Consider the following 17,124-nt stretch of genomic DNA (forward strand, 5'->3'; position numbering starts at 1 on the left):
AATTCCTTATACTTAGCATTTTCCTACTTTTTGCATATGTGGAGTGCTCATATGTATGTATATTTACATGCATGTAAGTGCACATGTATGTGAAAGTTCACATACTCATTTGTGCACATGCTTGTGGCTGTCCAAGGTTGACATTGAGTATCCTCCTCAATTGTTCTCTGCCTTGTATGTTGAGGCAAGATCTCTTGCTAAACAAAGCTAGCTGTTTCAGATAGTTTTGCTAGTCAGCTTGTTCCAGGGATCTCCTATTTTCACCTCCCAAGTGTTAGGATTGCAGGTAGGCCATCACACCTATCTGCTTTTCCAGGAGCAGTAGAGATCTACTGAGCTATTTCCCAGGCCCTTTTTCTTTTTATAACTGTGTAACATCCTATGATATAAATCAAATCTCTATGACAAGTCCTCTACTAAGAGACAATTGGCTGTTCCCTATTATGAATTGGCACAGCCATATCTGAATGAAATGGCAGAAATCATAAAGCCAGCACAGCTGCTTGATAAAGATTCAGCAAAACTGAGCCACATGGTGACCACCAAGCCACCTTTGTTTTTCATCTCCACCTGTTGCATACTTGGGGCACTTTTAATATTGTACAATGTGGGGTTATTAGATTGATGAAAAATTCCTTATGAATCATTTATACCTTCTCTCAGAAATGTTGCTTCTAAGCTTCCTGAACATACTATTTCCCCTGCTTTTAGGGAGATATCCTTATCTACTTGAAGGTCTCCCTTAAGCCTTGGAGGTTGTGACACATAAATAAGCCAGAGGTCTCTTCATGAAGCTATGAGGCATTCTTGAAACATCTGTCCTTGTACTTACATAGGAACAAGATATTCAAAACAATGTAAACTCAAAAAGGTCAACAAGATTCGGTGGGCTAGAGGAGTTGGCCACAGTTCAGATTGCAAGACTCTTCCCACTTACACTCAGACAATTACATGGCATACAATTCTGCCCTACATAGAGACATAATGATGAGCAAAGTATGGAGTGGAAAGATGATAAAAAGTATGAGATGTCAGGACCTCTCTCTTTTAGAAAAGTTAGCTCATGCAGAGCCATAATGTCATATGACCAAGGAACAACAGAATGCCAGGATTAGACATATAGACAAATTTTATAAAGATATAAATGTGAACATCAATTGTATTATGCCAGAATTTGAATAATAACTGCAGCAACTTTGGCCTGAGGATTTTTCCTGGGCACTCTGACCACTAAGAGTTAATAATACATTTCTTAGGATATGGCAAAATGCCAGGGTGGTTCAAGATTTTGTTTTGGTCTGGTGTCCTTGAAGCAACAAAAGCTATCAGCCTGAGAACAGGCTGGCATATGCCTCTAGATTCTCCAAAATTGGGTTCTGGGGTTAATGAATAAGAATGAAAACTCTGTTTATCAATGATGTCAAAACTTGAAGGAAAATGGTTGGAAATGATAACTCTGTTCTGTCATAGTTTATTAACAATGACTAAAAGATGAGCAAAGGGAAGTCCAAAACCAAAAATGATATGATCTATGTTTTAGAACATTATGGATGTATCCCTGCTTACTAAATTCTGTATAAATAAAGAAACACTCTGTTTGCTAGTCAGTCAGGCTGCAAGGTTCTCCCAACCACCATGGCCTAGCTCACTTCCTTCCTGCACTGACTCCTTATACCCTCTTCAGGACCCATCCACTGCTGGGGGTGGATCCTGGTAATGAATAGAAGACTGCAAGGATGATAGATGCTATTATTTATATGGGTATGGATTTCTGTAGGATAAACTCTTTGTATAGGATCACTGAATCAAAAGGGAAATCTATTTGTAATTTCCATAGTCACAAATTGCCGTTCATCAAGAATCTGCTACCTCATACTCTTCCCCTGAGTGTCACTAAACTTGAGTGTTACTAACCTCACAGTTGAGAAATGTGAAAATCACCATAGTTTAATATGTAATTCTTTTGTTGTAAAAGAAGTCATGGAGTTATTACAAACTAGCTTTCCATGTCTTTGCACAATTTTCTCTTGGGTTAATGATACCTTTAAAGATTAATTTCTAGCTGCTTAGTACTGAAGAATTACCTCCTTTCTGATTTGCTTGTCTTTTGACATTGCTAATGGTAGTTTTGCATATGTTTTTTAATGTAATCAATTTTGTTAACTTGAGAATAGCTCCTGAATTTTTCAAAGAAATTTAGAACTTTTCAGATCTAATTTTAAAAAGAAATGTTTTTATTTTTTGCTTAATCTAGTACTTAAAGGATTTCATTTAAATTGATGAGTTTATATTGGTGTATGGGATAAAGAAAGGATCAAATTGCATCATTTTATAGATAGAACTATCTGGGTGCCCTACAGTATATGTGTGTCCTAGTTTGCTCTTTGTTACTGTGATAAACACATGAATAAAAGCAACTCAGGAAGAAAGGGTTCATTTCATCTGACACTTCTAAGTACAGTACATCTTCAAAGGAAGCCAGGATGGGAGCTCAGATAGAAACCTGTAAGCAGGAACTGAAGCAGTTGTCACAGAGAAACACTGCTTACTGCCTTGCTCTCCATGGCTTGCTCAGTTGACTTTTTTATATAATGTCATGACCTTCCCAGATGGCACCATTCACAGTGGGCTGGATGCTTCCACATCAATTATTAAAAAAACACCTCCACAGAGTTGACTATGGCCAATCTGATGGAGATACTTTCTCAGTTGAGATTTCTTCTTCCTGGATGACTTAGCTTGGGCTGAGTTGACCAAAACTACCAGGACAGCCGATGGTCATCAATGCTAATACATAGAGCTATAACTAAATATTTCTCTCTCTCTCTCTCTCTCTCTCTCTCTCTCTATATATATATATATATATATATATATATATATATATATATATATATATATATATATAATGGTGAATTCTAATGTATGAATCAAAGGACATATTTATCCTCTCTTGCTGATAATGAGCAATTTAGTCACTTCTGATGTTTTCTTATAATGAGTAGAACAGACATCAACATGCTTACACATGCCTTATCTTAATGTCTATAACACCTGCTATTTATCACTATGCTTTAACTGAGTAATTGAATTATTACTTAACTATTTCCTACTTCTTACTTATTCTTGTCCCTCTAGATCATCAGAGAAAGAAGACAATGTTAACATCTTTGGACTTCATGACACATTTCACTGGGAAAGGAATAATCTCTCAGGAGAAAATGAAATGATATGATGTACATAAAAATTAATTTTAATGTAATTAGCATCTTGCTATGGGCCAAGAAATGCAACATCAAATTGGTTATTTGTTTTTTATTAATGAATTCACCAAAAAATAGAACCAAGAAGATAAAATAAATTGCACACATGATTCTTACTATCTGCAAAGTTACACAGACACTAAGCCTTAACACACACAAAAAGAAAAGAATCATCCAAATCAATGAACTCGCTTATCTTTGATATTTTGGAGCACTAGGTATGCATGAACAGTGATACAACTTCTGTAATAAATCAAAACATGCAATATGATGAGGAATTTGTCGTGCAATTCACTTTTCAGTGATCCCAAAAGAACATATTGGCCTTATTTGGCATATCTTTCATATCATTATATTGACAAATTCAGATGTTTAAATGACAAGGTCATACAAGTTTTTACATCCTTGTATGGTAGAGGTAAATGTTATGCCTTTCAAAGTGCATTCCCAGAAAGGTTTCAGGGATTAAAAGCCTGAGTTTTAAGTGGATGGAATCCACATCGCCTTCAGAACTATAATTGATTTCCTTTCTTGCCCAACTATTATATTAAGAGCTACACTGAAATAGTCACCAATAGGCTGGAGCTGTCCCCTTTTAAAACTAATGAAACTTATGATAAATATATTAGCAACTTTTTCTCACTTTGAAACTTTCCAGAGACTCAAATTTATATATAATTAAGAGGCAATCTTGAAAGTATTTTCTATTAACAATTAACATACTGTGCTCTCAGGAAAGGCAGTGTTTAAAATGACCTCTTTTTAAAGTAAGAAAATTTATTATATGATAATTTCACAGATAGAAGAATTTTCTGTTGCAAAGTAAAATTACTATTTTTCTATAAGTGCCATAGACACTTAAGGCAAGGGTTTGTGTTACAATTAATATAGAACTGAAATATTCATGAGTTTTGAGTCTTGAAAGCAACATCCTCCATCATGTATGTACATTCAAGCCAGATTTTATTTCTGTATGCTGTTTCACTGTACTTACTGTTTTCCTACAGGAAGAACTACAATTGCATTATTCAGAAAATAAATTTCTACAATAGTTAAGATAATGTAAGACTTGGTGACATTTGTTTAAATTTGCATGTTTTGTTTATTCAAAATATTTCCATAGCCACTTTGATTACTGAATAAAACTTTCAAAACCCCTCATTACTTATTTATAACAGATATTATTCTACCCAGGGAGCACGGGGTTGTAGACAATAATTCCACAAATATTACTAAGCACTCACCCCACTTGCCCACAAGAAAATATTTGTTTTAAAAATAATGAGTGCTTCCAGGACACACAGGAATTCCTAGCCAATTGCCTCAGTAATCCCCAAAGTATGTCTCATAGTTTTACTTTATAATTCTATTTTTTACATTGTTTACTAAAAAGAAGACCATTGTTATTAATATTTATTGACTATTATTAATATTTAATGTTAACTTTTAAGAGAAATAGACATTATTCCTTTTTTGCTTTTTTTAAACATTGCTTCTAATCTAACCCAGCAATTTAAAAAGAATTATTTCTTGCTCTAGGTTCATATTACAAATAAACCTTAGCATATTTTTGGTGCAGTAGTATGGAGTCTTCTCAACCAAAACAAACAAAAGGATTTTGTTCTTGGAGTAGAAAATGAGGATTTTGAGCCATCATTTGCCTTAAGGTTATAAAGGACAGGAGTAACTCACAGTACCAGTGGCCTCTCTGCTTGCTGAGAAACTGGTAGATCTCAGATCATTACCAGGATGTTTCAGACTTGAATGTGGGACGGAGCTTCTGTCTGCTTAGGGAAGAGGTGACCTAGAACTGTCGGTAGCCCTTTCTCCTGTGACACAGGGCCTCTGTTCTAGGAGAAGAGCGCAAGATTGCAGCAAATAGGTGGTAGGGACAGAAAAAAAAAATCTGTGAGTTGTATTGTTGTTCAAGTCTCCTCTGGTGTCTGCAGCTGCTTTCATTGGTACATGCAGCTGGTAAAACCTCACTCAGCTGGCTTAAGTCAGTTCAAATTGTGCCCCGGACACATGCAATGAGACATCAGAAATCAGAGCTTTGCAAAGCAGAGACCTTAACATGTGGGCGGGGCAGGTCTCTTCCAGGAGATGATAATCTGTTGAAAGACTAAGTGAGTTCAATCTCACTCCGGTCTTCCTTTAGGACACAGGCTGTGTACCAGAGCTGTGACTCGGGAGCACTCTATACCTAGTGCCAGGGTGTAGAATGTGCTGGTGACTTCTTACAGCCATCCACAGGTTATGAGATCAAGAAGAGCTGGGATTACAAGCATACTCGTTAAAAAGAAAAGCCATTCAGGTGATCAGCAGTTTCATTAGGAGAAGCCCTTTCCACCTATGGCCAGAAATTCAAGTTAATGGAGGACTGAAAGTCATGCATCCTGCTGAATTATAAAGGCTGAATACTGTCCTGTACTAATGTAGTATGTGGCTCTTCAAGAACCGGAGGTGTATGAGTCATCAAATTCTGCCTAGTTCCTTTTCAAAAAGTCCTCAATTTAAAAAAAAAGGGTCAGCCAAGGGACATGGTGAAGTCTTCATTATCTCAGTCTGTGACAGTGACTTCAGTTTTCAAAGTACTTAAAGTGAAGATGGATATAAAGACACAAGCTTGCTCCTATGAGATTGAGTCTAGTAATACAAGAATTCTACTTCACACACATAGAATAAAATAGTTAATGAGTTATCAATAGCATATATCCTAAATAGTTAATAGTTATCAAAATATCTCCCGTCATGCATTTTTATATTATGATATTGATGCTGGGAAAGGAAAGAAATGTTAGACAGCCACAACCAGTGTGCAGTGACTCTTGTCCACAGTGATACACATGATAAAAAAAAATGCCCAGAATTTGACTATTATACACACAGTGTGTCACCTGGCTGATTCTCTCCACCTTTGATAAAATGTGAAAAGAGAGAAAAATTAAAGAATGAAATGCTTAAAATAGAATACTACTTCCTGTTTCTTTCTTTCTTTTTTTTTTTTTTTGTTTCTGTTTTGTTTTTCAAGACAAGGTTTCTCTGTGTAGCCCTGGTTGTTCTGGAACTCACTCTCAGGTTGGCCTTAAACACACAGAGATCCACCTGCCTCTGCCTCCGGAGTGCTGGGATTAAAGATATACACCACCACTATCCAGCTTTTTTGTTGTTGGGTTGGTTGGTGTTTGGAGTTTTGGATTTTCTGTTTCTTATACTCAGAATTTCCGTATGGCAAATGTCTTTTAAGTTAGGAATTAAAAAATGACTTCAGAATGAAATCAATCCAAGATGTTAGCTAAATGCCTTCAGTAAGAAGCAAGCAATATCTAACCCAGTATTAACACAATATAACTGAGAGAGAAGGCATTCCAAGGACCCTAAGAGTGTGCTTCATAGATGATCTGAAAGAAAAAGGATTTCCAAGCCTATTAAATATGCTAATCCGTGAAAGTGTCACACTGGAAACAGAAGCTAGAAAAAGATAATCTGAGAGAGACTTGTGGATGTGACTTGGACCCAGTAGAATTAGCTATACACAAATACACAAGAAATCCCCAAGGTTTCTGAAGTAATTATAACAGCAACGGATGAAAGGGACTACGTCAATATGAAACGAAGAGGACTTTGAACCCCTGACTTCTGAAGTCAGGAGGTAAGGGAATGAGAAATGGAGTAATTTTGATAGAAAAAGGATGATTCAGAGAGCAGAAGCAAGAATTATGCAGAAGAGGAGGCAGAAAGATTGCAAGAGCCAGAGGGATGGATGCCACCAAGGGAACTGTGCTTTCCAAGCACAACAGGACTGATGCACACATGACCTCACAGAAACCGTGGCAGCACACACGAGGCCTACCCAGGTTAAAGCCAGACTGGTCCCAGAGGGGGGAGGTAGACAAGACTTCCCATCCCAAACCAAGAAGATATCTCCAACAGACAAATGCTTGCAAAGGAATTAGCTTTCTCCAGTGGAATCTCAATGGGTATATTAACTATACTTAAGCAGAGGCCTGTACCCAGTAGTAGATGGCCAACACAAAATGAACTCAGTGATATTTTTGTAGACATTTTGTCTCATATTCCTTTATCTGGGATTTTTTTTTTTACTGTTTTTTTTTTACTGGTCCTTTGCTTATATATTATGGCTTCTGATTTTGTGTTTTTATGGGTTTTGTTTTATGTGCATATGTGTGTGTGTTTTTTTTATCCTTTTTTCTTTTTTTCCTGTTTATTTATTATTTTATTCTACTTCATTTTTTGCCTTTTTTTTTTTTTTTTTTTTTTTTTTTTTTTGGTTTTTCGAGACAGGATTTCTCTGTGTAGCTTTGCGCCTTTCCTGGAACTCACTTGGTAGTCCAGGCTGGCCTCAAACTCACAGAGATTCACCTGGCTCTGCCTCCCGAGTGCTGGGATTAAAGGTGTGCGCCACCACCGCCCGGCTGCCTGTTTGTTTTTTAAGGAGAGAGAAAAAAGACCCAGAATTGGATGGGTAGGGGAAATGGGGAGGATCTGGGAGAAGCTAAGAGAGGAGAAACCATGATCAGAATATATTGTATGAAAAAACATTTTTTTTCAGTTAAAAAAAAAAAAACAGGCCAGCAGATTGACACTATCTAAGGAGCAGGAAAAGGTGCTAGTTAAGAAAGCAGCACATCGTTTGCTGGATTTCAGAACTGCAACAGAGCAGTGACTGCTGTACCCACTTTTGCAAGCAGATTCTAGAACTGTCTCACTGGAATGTGTGTGTGTGTATGTGTGTGTGTGTGTGTGTGTGTGTGTGTGTGTGTGTGTGTGTGTGTGTGTGTGTGTGTGTATGTAAAGGACGGATGACTTTCACTTTTAATACAGAGTCTTTCCAATCAAGAATCATATTCTGAGGACCTCAGCTAATTAACCACACCTGAGGATTATCTACACCTAGGCTTTACTTAGATGTTACATATTAGAATTTGGGATGTGGAAACTTAAGGAACATAGGACAGAAATGTTACTGTATTTGACATTCAGAAAGAATGTGAGCGTCTGTGTTTACAGTTGAGGAGGCAAAAGGTCACATTTCTCCCATTCCTCACACTCTTTTCTCTTTCATCAAACTGAGGTGGGGGACTTTGTCTTCTCCCCTTGAACACGGGCAGATCATTATGATTATCTCAAACAATAAACAGGATAGATGAGGCAATATGGGGTGGAGGGAGCAGACCACTAGTGTATCATGAATTCCACTTCACTTACTTGGGATGTTTTCTTTTGAAACCCAGTCACCATGCTGTGAAAAAAGCCCAGCAACCCTTAGGAACCTCACAGAAGAAAGAGCGACTGTGACTCCCGCATCAAATGCCAGCCAAGCAGTGCCCTTGTGCAGCATCTCAGTAGAGCCATCAGCTAATGCGTGAACAGACAAGGCATCCTTCCCTTTCCTTTTTCACTGAAGATTTGTGAACAAGACAGATGGTTTTTGGTTATTTTAATCTACTGTTTGAAGGCAACTGATAATACAAAAACAGACAGAAGTTTATGGAATCCTGTACAACAATGATTTGCAACTGGAAATGATTTTGCTTCCCAGAAGGCATTTGGCAATATCTGAAGACAAATTTAGTTGTCATAACTAGGGTACGATGCTACTGGCGTCTGGTAAGTTGACTTCTGAGATATTGTTACACATTCCACTATACACAGGATAGTCTTCTACAATAAATGTCAAGTGTTTCAAAGCATACTGATTAAAGTTTTCCCTGAAATAAAAAATGACAGATAGTTATTGTAGGCTTCAAGTCCAGACAAAGAAGAAAATAGATCATTTCCCTATAGCATCCTAAATATTTTATCCTCCAAATGAACTTCTTTCCATGAAGAAAATCTCAAATGATTCCTCTGTGGAAGATTATCATAGAGGGCAACACATAAGGAAAAACAAACCAATCAACCCCCAAAACACTTCTGAGTGAAAAGCCATTGTATCTAGAACAGAAGATCAAGGAATCAGCTCCACTAAGCGTAAGCTAGTTCTGCTGTTCCCATTCTTCCAGGGTGTAATTTTGCTGTAGGACAATGTAAAACAGAACCTACCATTTCTGGTTTTTTATATTGAGCTTTCTTTTGTCTGGCCTCCTTACTGTTCTACCCAACAGCAGTCAGTTCACTTGCAGTAGGTAAAACAGTAACCTCCAAAGCTCATAACAATCCAGAACTTCAGAATGTGACCTTATCTGGAAGTAGTTTTCTCAGATATACTTAGTTAGGATGAAGTCATAGAGATGTGGGTGGGCCCTAAGGCCAATGATTCGTGTCTTTTTAAAGAGAGGAAAGAGATTTGACCATAAGCATACACAGAGAGAAGATTACCATGTAATGGGGGAGGGACAAATTGGAGGGATGCCAGAGAATGGCAAGGATTGCCTAAAGATACCCCAAACCAGCAACACTAAGGGATAATTCCTTCCTGGAATCTTCAGAGAAAGCATGGTTCTTTTAACACTTTGATGTTTGTGTTTCCAGTTTCCAGAACTGGGAGAAAATGCATTTCTGTTGTTTTAAGCTACTCAATTTGCAGTCAATTGTTCTGGCATTCCTAGTATAAACCATCACAATCCATTCTAAATTGAGTATGGGTTATATATTTAATCATTTAGCCAATTATTAGGGGACAGAGAGATGGCTCACTGGGTAAAGCAACTTGCCACCAAACCTGGTGACCTGAGTTCCACCTCAGAGAGAGAAGAGACTCCTGTAAATTGACCTTTGACCTGCACAAGCACAGAGTGGCACACACACCAATACCCCTTCCCCCGAAATCACAAATACAATAAAAATGAATGGAATGTTTTTGTTTGGTTAGTTTTGTTTTTTGTTTGTTAGTTTGCTTTTGTTGTTTATTTTGGTTTTGGTTTTAGTTTTTTAGCAATAGTGTTTCCCTGTGTAACTGGGCTGTCTTGGAACAGTCTGTGTTGACCAATATGGTCTTGAACTCAGAAAGCCACATGTCTCTGCCTCCCAAGTGCTAGGATTAAAGGTGTGTGACATAGAAAAGAATTGAGTCAAACATGAATCAAATGAATTTTTGTCATCCAGATAGCTTGGATTTAGAGCAAGGTGCCAGAGTTTTATTTAATCATAAGACTGATACATTTTGAAAATGTAGAGGAGAGACATTTTGGAAATGTATTCATGGAATAAAGTATACATCAGGGAATGGACATAAATGGCACTAGTTATTATCTGCTTCAGTTTCCCACTAACCATTCTGGACCTCTCATTCTGAGGAGTTTGGCAGGTACTAAAGGAATCCTATTATTGTATTCCACCCCATTCATCACCAACTCTTGTCTCCATAAAAAATTGTCACCCTCATTTTTGTGGTAATGGTTAGTATGCGATTTCTTTTAGTTTCACAGTTCAGATGAATATTCCTATACAGTATGACCTATTCTTAGTGTTGTCCATCACAAACAAGTGAAATGCTATGTAGTTGTTTGAAAGAAAATGACCCCCAAAGGGGGTGGCACTATTAGGAAGTGTGATCTTGTTGGAGGAAGTGTGTCACTGTGGAGGCAGGATTTGCAGGCTCATATATGCTCAAGCCATACCCAGTGAGACTGACTACTTCCTGTTGCCAGCTTATCAAGATGTAGCCAACACTATATTTACCTTCACACTGCCATGTTCCACTACAATAATAATGGACTGAAACTCTGAAAATGTAAGCCACATCAATTAAACGTTTTTCCTTTGTAAGAGTTGCTGTGGTCATGATGTTGCCTCACAGCAATAGGAACCCTAACTAGGACAGAAGTTGGAACCAGGGACTAGATTATTGCTGTGATAGGCCTGGCCATGGTTTTGTTTGGATGAATTGGACTTAGGTACTTTGGGTTAGGAAAGTAGTGGAATGCTTTAAACTTAATGGGCCATACTAGTAGAAGCATGGAAGACAGTGGTACTGATAATGATTTGAACTGATTGGGAGCTAGCTCAAGAGGTTTCAAAGGAGAAGAATTTTAGTATGTTGCCTAGAAATCATTCTTCTGATATCTTGGTTAAGAATGAGGCTGCTTTTTTTTTTACCTTGTCAGAAAAGTTTGCCTGAAGCTAAAGTGAAGAGTTTGGATTAATTCCCTTGGCAGAGGAAATCTCAAAATGGCCTAGTATAGATTGTTTTGTGGTGAAGACATATAATGAAAAGGAGCAAGCTGAGCACAGAAAAATATTTGAGGAGAAAAGGAGCACCAGGAAGTGGAAAGGAGCTCAGTCCTGTATTCAAGGAGATAAACAGATTGAGAAATGGAATAAAGGGAGTGGTGACTTCAGGGTAAAATCCCACCCAGCTAAATTTCCAATTTGTGAAAGGAATTAAAGGAAAACAGAGCATGGTGGTACATTCCTTTAATCCAAGAATTTAGAAGGCAGAGGCAGGCTGATCTCTGAGTTTGAGGCCAGCCTGGTCTACAGGTCCAGTTCCAGGACAGCCAAGCTTAGGCAGTAAAGGACAGATGGCTGGTGAAGATGTAATTGAATGAAGTAGCCATGTTCCAGCCCCAGTAAGCAGCAGAACTTGGCAGCTTCAGCCATGATCCTGGCTTTAGAGTCAAATATAGAAGAAAGGCATTATGGAATCTTCCTCTATGACTAAGGAAAGCTGCCGAGGCCAGGCATATGTCAGGGGTGTCGCTGAATGGGGCCTACAGAGGCCATTGTGTGAAGCCGTGAAGTTGAAGCCTGAATTGCTTGGAGACCCCAAGATGTTGGAGATGCCAGAGCTGTGGGATTCTTGCCAAGGAGACCTGTCAATAGGCAGTGGAACCAATCCAAGAGAAAAAGGTATGTTTCAGTCAACAAAGCTAAAAGGAGTTGGAGATCTGAAGAGTATTTTGACAACAGACATGGAGATACAGTTTGAAGTTTGCCCAGCTGGTTTTTGGTCTTGTTTTGTTTCAATATTTCCTCACTATGCTTCCTTTCCTATGTTTTGGAATGGTAATATATATCCTGTGCCATTATGTGTTGGAGGTATGTGATCTATTTTTTGGTTTTGATTTTATAGGAGATTCCAGTTGATAAGATTGTATGAATCTCAGAGACTTTGAACTTTATTTAGACTTTTTAATATGTTTGAGACTGTTATAGACTATGGTTACTTTTGTAGTCAGACTAAAGGTACTTTTGTATTATGATAAGCCTTTGTGGGATTGGGAGTCGAATGTGGTGGCTTGAAAGAAAATGGCTCCCAAAGAGAGTGGCACTATTAGGAGTTGTGGTCTTGTTGGAGTAGGTATGGTTTTTTTGGAGGAAGTGTGTCACTGTTGAGGTGAGCTTGAGGTCTCATATATGCTCAAGCCATGCCCAGTGAGTCAGACCACTTCCTGTTGCCTGCATATCAAGATGTAGCCAATACCATTTCTGCCTGCATGCTGCCATGTTCCACCTTGATGATAATGGGCTGAACCTTTGAAAATGTAAGCCCCCCCAATTAAATATTTTTCCTTTATAAAAGTTACTGTGGTCATGGTGTTGCCTCACAGCAATAGAAACCCTAACTTTTAATAAAGATAATAAAGATATGCTGTCTTACATCTTTTAATCTATAGGTTCTCCCTCCATCTGTTTTTCCCCTTGTAATATTTCCACTGAAACTCTGGTTTATCTGTTTGTTAAGAATTTCCCCCAGTCAAGATTTTGCTGTTTTGACATTTGTTATTCAGGACAATATATTCTTGTATCCAAGTTATTTACTACTAAGTAGAAGCTGGAAAAGAAGACTAGACCAGATTTAGATGTTATCCTTCTGGGAGCCCTTAGGGAGGGTGTTAGACACATAACATGTTCATCTCTTTTGTGATGGTAGCAGTCAGTGATGATGCATCTTACTCACTGTATGTTATGGGATGATAATATTCTATCCTTTCAGTATTAGTTCAGAATCTCCTGATACACTTTTTAATCTTTAGTTTTACAGATTATTGAAAATTTCAGAAAGGCTGGATAAGTCCTGAATTAATGGTCTTTACTTGTTTCTTTAAATGATTATTGATTTCCCTAGCATTATCTAAAGGTGGTGCATCAAGATATATATATATATATGAAACATTATTAATCTATATATATTATGGATTGAAAAATATTTGATGAATTTCAATCTGCTATAATTAATATCATTAATAATTATTATTATTATTATTAAAATCATAATCATTATTAAAGGTCAAACTGATCCCTTTTGGCCTGTAGAAGACACTTTTAGCTGGCTTCTGACTTTACTTTTAGTGTATTTATATTCTGTGTGTATGTTTGCATGAATATACTTTCACATGTATGTAGGTGCACTATGTCCGTACACAAAGGCTGTAAGAGAGTGTTTTGTGTTATCCCCTATCCCTCTGCCTATTTCTTTGAGGCAGGGTTTCATCCTTGAACACAGGGCTCCCAGGCTCCTGGGCTCCCATTTTCAGTTTGGCTAGAAGCCACAGGCCCCTGGAATCATCCTGTCTCCACTCTCCTCAGACCTGGAGCTATGTAAGCAGTTATGGTGACCCTGGACTTATTAGCTGAGGGCTATGATCTGAGCTCTGCTCCTTATGATTGTTGAACAAGCATTCTTAACTGCTGAGCCATCTCTCCAGCCTCCCACAATTTCTTTTGAAATGACCCCAGAAAGTTTTTACAGCTCTCTCTTCTATGAAATATCCTCAGTTTATCCTGGATACTTTCTGCTGGGGCCAGTAATTTTTCCAAGAACTTCTAGGTTTCATTTTACTGAAACATTTTATTTCAAATTCATAATCTGTGCACTAGGGATATTTATTACTAGTAGGTTATTGTTTGTAAGCCTTTTGTGGGAATACAACTAGTATACATCAGATAAGTTAGTTAATAATAGTAAAAAGCTAAACTACTTTAGTCTTAGGATATTGATTTGCCTTTTCTTTTTAAATCCATACATAGAATCCCATTTCTTTCTTTTTCTTTTTCATGTATTCTTCTATCATATATTATATCACAACTGCAGTTTCCACTCCTTTGTCTCCTCCCAGTCCCTCCCCTCTCCCCCAGATCCACTCTCCCCACTTCCCTTCAGAAAAGGGCAGGGTCTCCCAAGGATATCAACCAAACACCCTCTATCAAATTATAATAAGACTAGACATATCCTGCTGGACAAGGCAACCCAGCTGGAGGAAAAGTGTCCCAAAAGCAGGCAAAAGAGTCAGAGATAGGCCCTGTTCCCACCGTTAAGAGTCCCACTAGAGGAGCAAGCTACACAACCACAACATATATGCAGAGGACCCAGATTAGACCCATGCAGGTTTCCCAATTGTAGGTTCAGTTTCTGTGAGCCCCCATGAGCCCTGGTTAGTGGATTCTGTGTTTCCTTGTGGTATCTTTGACCATGGTGGTGCCTACAATCCTTCCTTGCCCTGCTCTGCAGGATTCCCCAAGCTGCACCTAATGTTTGGCTTTGGGTCTCTGCATCTGTTCCCATCAGTTGCTGGATGAAGCCTCTCTGATGACAATCATGCTAGGCTCTGATCTATGAGTGTAGCAAAATATCATTAGGAACCATTTCATTGACTTTTTTTTTTTTTTAAACCAGTCATGTTTGGTTCTATCCTAGGTCTCTGGGCTGTCCAGCCTCTGGTTTCTGGCAATCCAGGCAGTGTGGGTTCAGGCTCTCTCTCCTGGGGTGGGCCTCAAGTTGGACCAGTCATTGGTTGGCCACTCCCACAAATTCTGCGCCACCATTATCCCAGCACACTTTCAGGCAGGACAAATTGTAGGTTGAAGATTTTGTGGCTGACTCGGTGTCCCCATCCCTTCACTGGAAGTTTGGCCTGGTTATAGGAGATGGCTGGTTCAGGCTTCATATCTATCCCCCATTACTATGAGTCTTCAATGAGGTCATCCTCATAGATTCCAGGGAGTTTCCACCACACTAGGTTTCTACAATACCCGCAAAATGCCCCCCCCCCCATTCCAGTCATCTCTTCCAGTACTCTCCCACAGTCCACCAGAGAAATATATTCTATTTCTCCTTCTCAGAGAGATCCATAAGCCTGCTCTTGAGCCTTCCTTGTTACTTAGCCTCTCTAGGTCTATGGATTGAAGCATGTAGAATCCTGTTTTTTCTTTCCTTTCCTTTCCTTTCCTTTCCTTTCCTTTCCTTTCCTTTCCTTTCCTTTCCTTTCCTTTCCTTTCCTTTCCTTTCCTTTCCTTTCCTTTCCTTTCTCTTTCTTTCTTTCTTTTTTTCTTTCTTTCTTCCTTCCTTCCTTCCTTCCTTCCTTCCTTCCTTCCTTCCTTTCTTTCTTTCTTTCTTTCTTTCTTTCTTTCTTTCTTTCTTTCTTGTTTGTTTTTTCAAGACAGGGTTTCTCTGTGAAGCCCTGGCTGTCTTGGAACTCACTCTGTAGACCAGGCTGGCTTCAGACTCACAGAGATCCACCTGCCTCTGGTTCTGGCTCCTGAATGCTGGAATTAAAGGAATGCACCAACATCACCCGCAGGATCCCATTTCTTAAAGTTGCAGTAAATGATAAAATTGCATGATCCCATATCTACATGTTTTATTTTATGTTGCACATATAATAACAGATCTATGCTATCAATAACATGACTACTAAAAACTCAGTTAAAATTCTATATACTGTATTCCCACTTGCTGTGTTGGCCATCTATATTGTCAGGTCGTAAGGGATTAGCGTACTCTTCACTTTCTGTCAGTTTGTCTTGGAAATCAGTGTTTTATGTTTTTCTCTTTCTGTCAGAAGCTCCCCAAGAACTTTTATTTCCTTCTTTCTCTCTTGCCCCTGGTGTGTGTGTGTGTGTGTGTGTGTGTGTGTGTGTGTGTGTGTGTGTGTACAACTTTGCAGAGTTGATCTCTTTTCACCTTTACATGGGTTCTGGGGATTGAACTCAGGTCACTAGGCTTATGTGGCACGCACATCCACCTGCTGAACCACCACCCAGGGCTGTGTCCTTTATGCTCGAAAGTTCATAACCATGCTGAGTTCACAGTATTTTGCTTGAATATCTTCATTATTTTCTTCTGGTGTTGGGGGTTGCTGTAGAACAGACTGATGATAGTTTCCATTCTACTATAAATCAAATGCTTTTTTTCCCAAACTATCCAGACATTCAAATAATTTATTTTCCCCACTGTTCAAAGATACATCCCCCTTGGATGTCTCTTTGTGCTGGTTTTTCTGAGTTAATACTTTTGGTTATTTATTGTACTAGTCCAACAACATCTAGTTTTAAATGATCTTATTTTTATTATTTAGTGAAGTTTTCTTGATTTATGTTTGGGGTATTTGTTCTTTTGGTTTGGTTTTCTTCTCCTGCAATTCTGATCATGTCCAACACCTTTCATTTTTACCTCATCATCTTTTTTTCAGTATCTGTTACATTCTCTAGAATACTCTAGCCTTATACAAATTCATTTGTATATACACTTTTTTTTTGGCCTGGGTGTGATAGTACAGGTCTGTAACTCCAGTAACTCCAGCCTCTTGAGAGGGAGAAGCAGGAAAACAGAAGATATTTTTTTATTCTTGTAAACTTTTCACAATATTCTCCATTTACATAATATTATTTATCTTTAATTTTTTCCCCTGAGTTCTATCACTTTATGCTGTACCAAGTTTTTTCTTTTGGGGTGGCCACCCAGCTCCCAAATCAAGATACAGAGCCTTCTTACTCATTATGAATGCTCGGAGTTACCTCATGCTCATTTTTTGCTAGCTCTTATAACTTAACCTATTTCTCTTTATCTGTTTCGCCTTGGGGCTTTTTTCCTTTCTTTCCTTCTGCACATCTCACTGTTGCTGCCTCTCCATGGCTGGCAGCTCTCTTTCTCCCTTGTTTTCTCCTCCTTTTTATCTCA

This window comes from Peromyscus californicus, unplaced genomic scaffold (genome assembly GCF_007827085.1).
Source record: "Peromyscus californicus insignis strain IS unplaced genomic scaffold, ASM782708v3 Scaffold_6__1_contigs__length_162567912, whole genome shotgun sequence".
Lineage (NCBI taxonomy): Eukaryota > Metazoa > Chordata > Mammalia > Rodentia > Cricetidae > Peromyscus > Peromyscus californicus.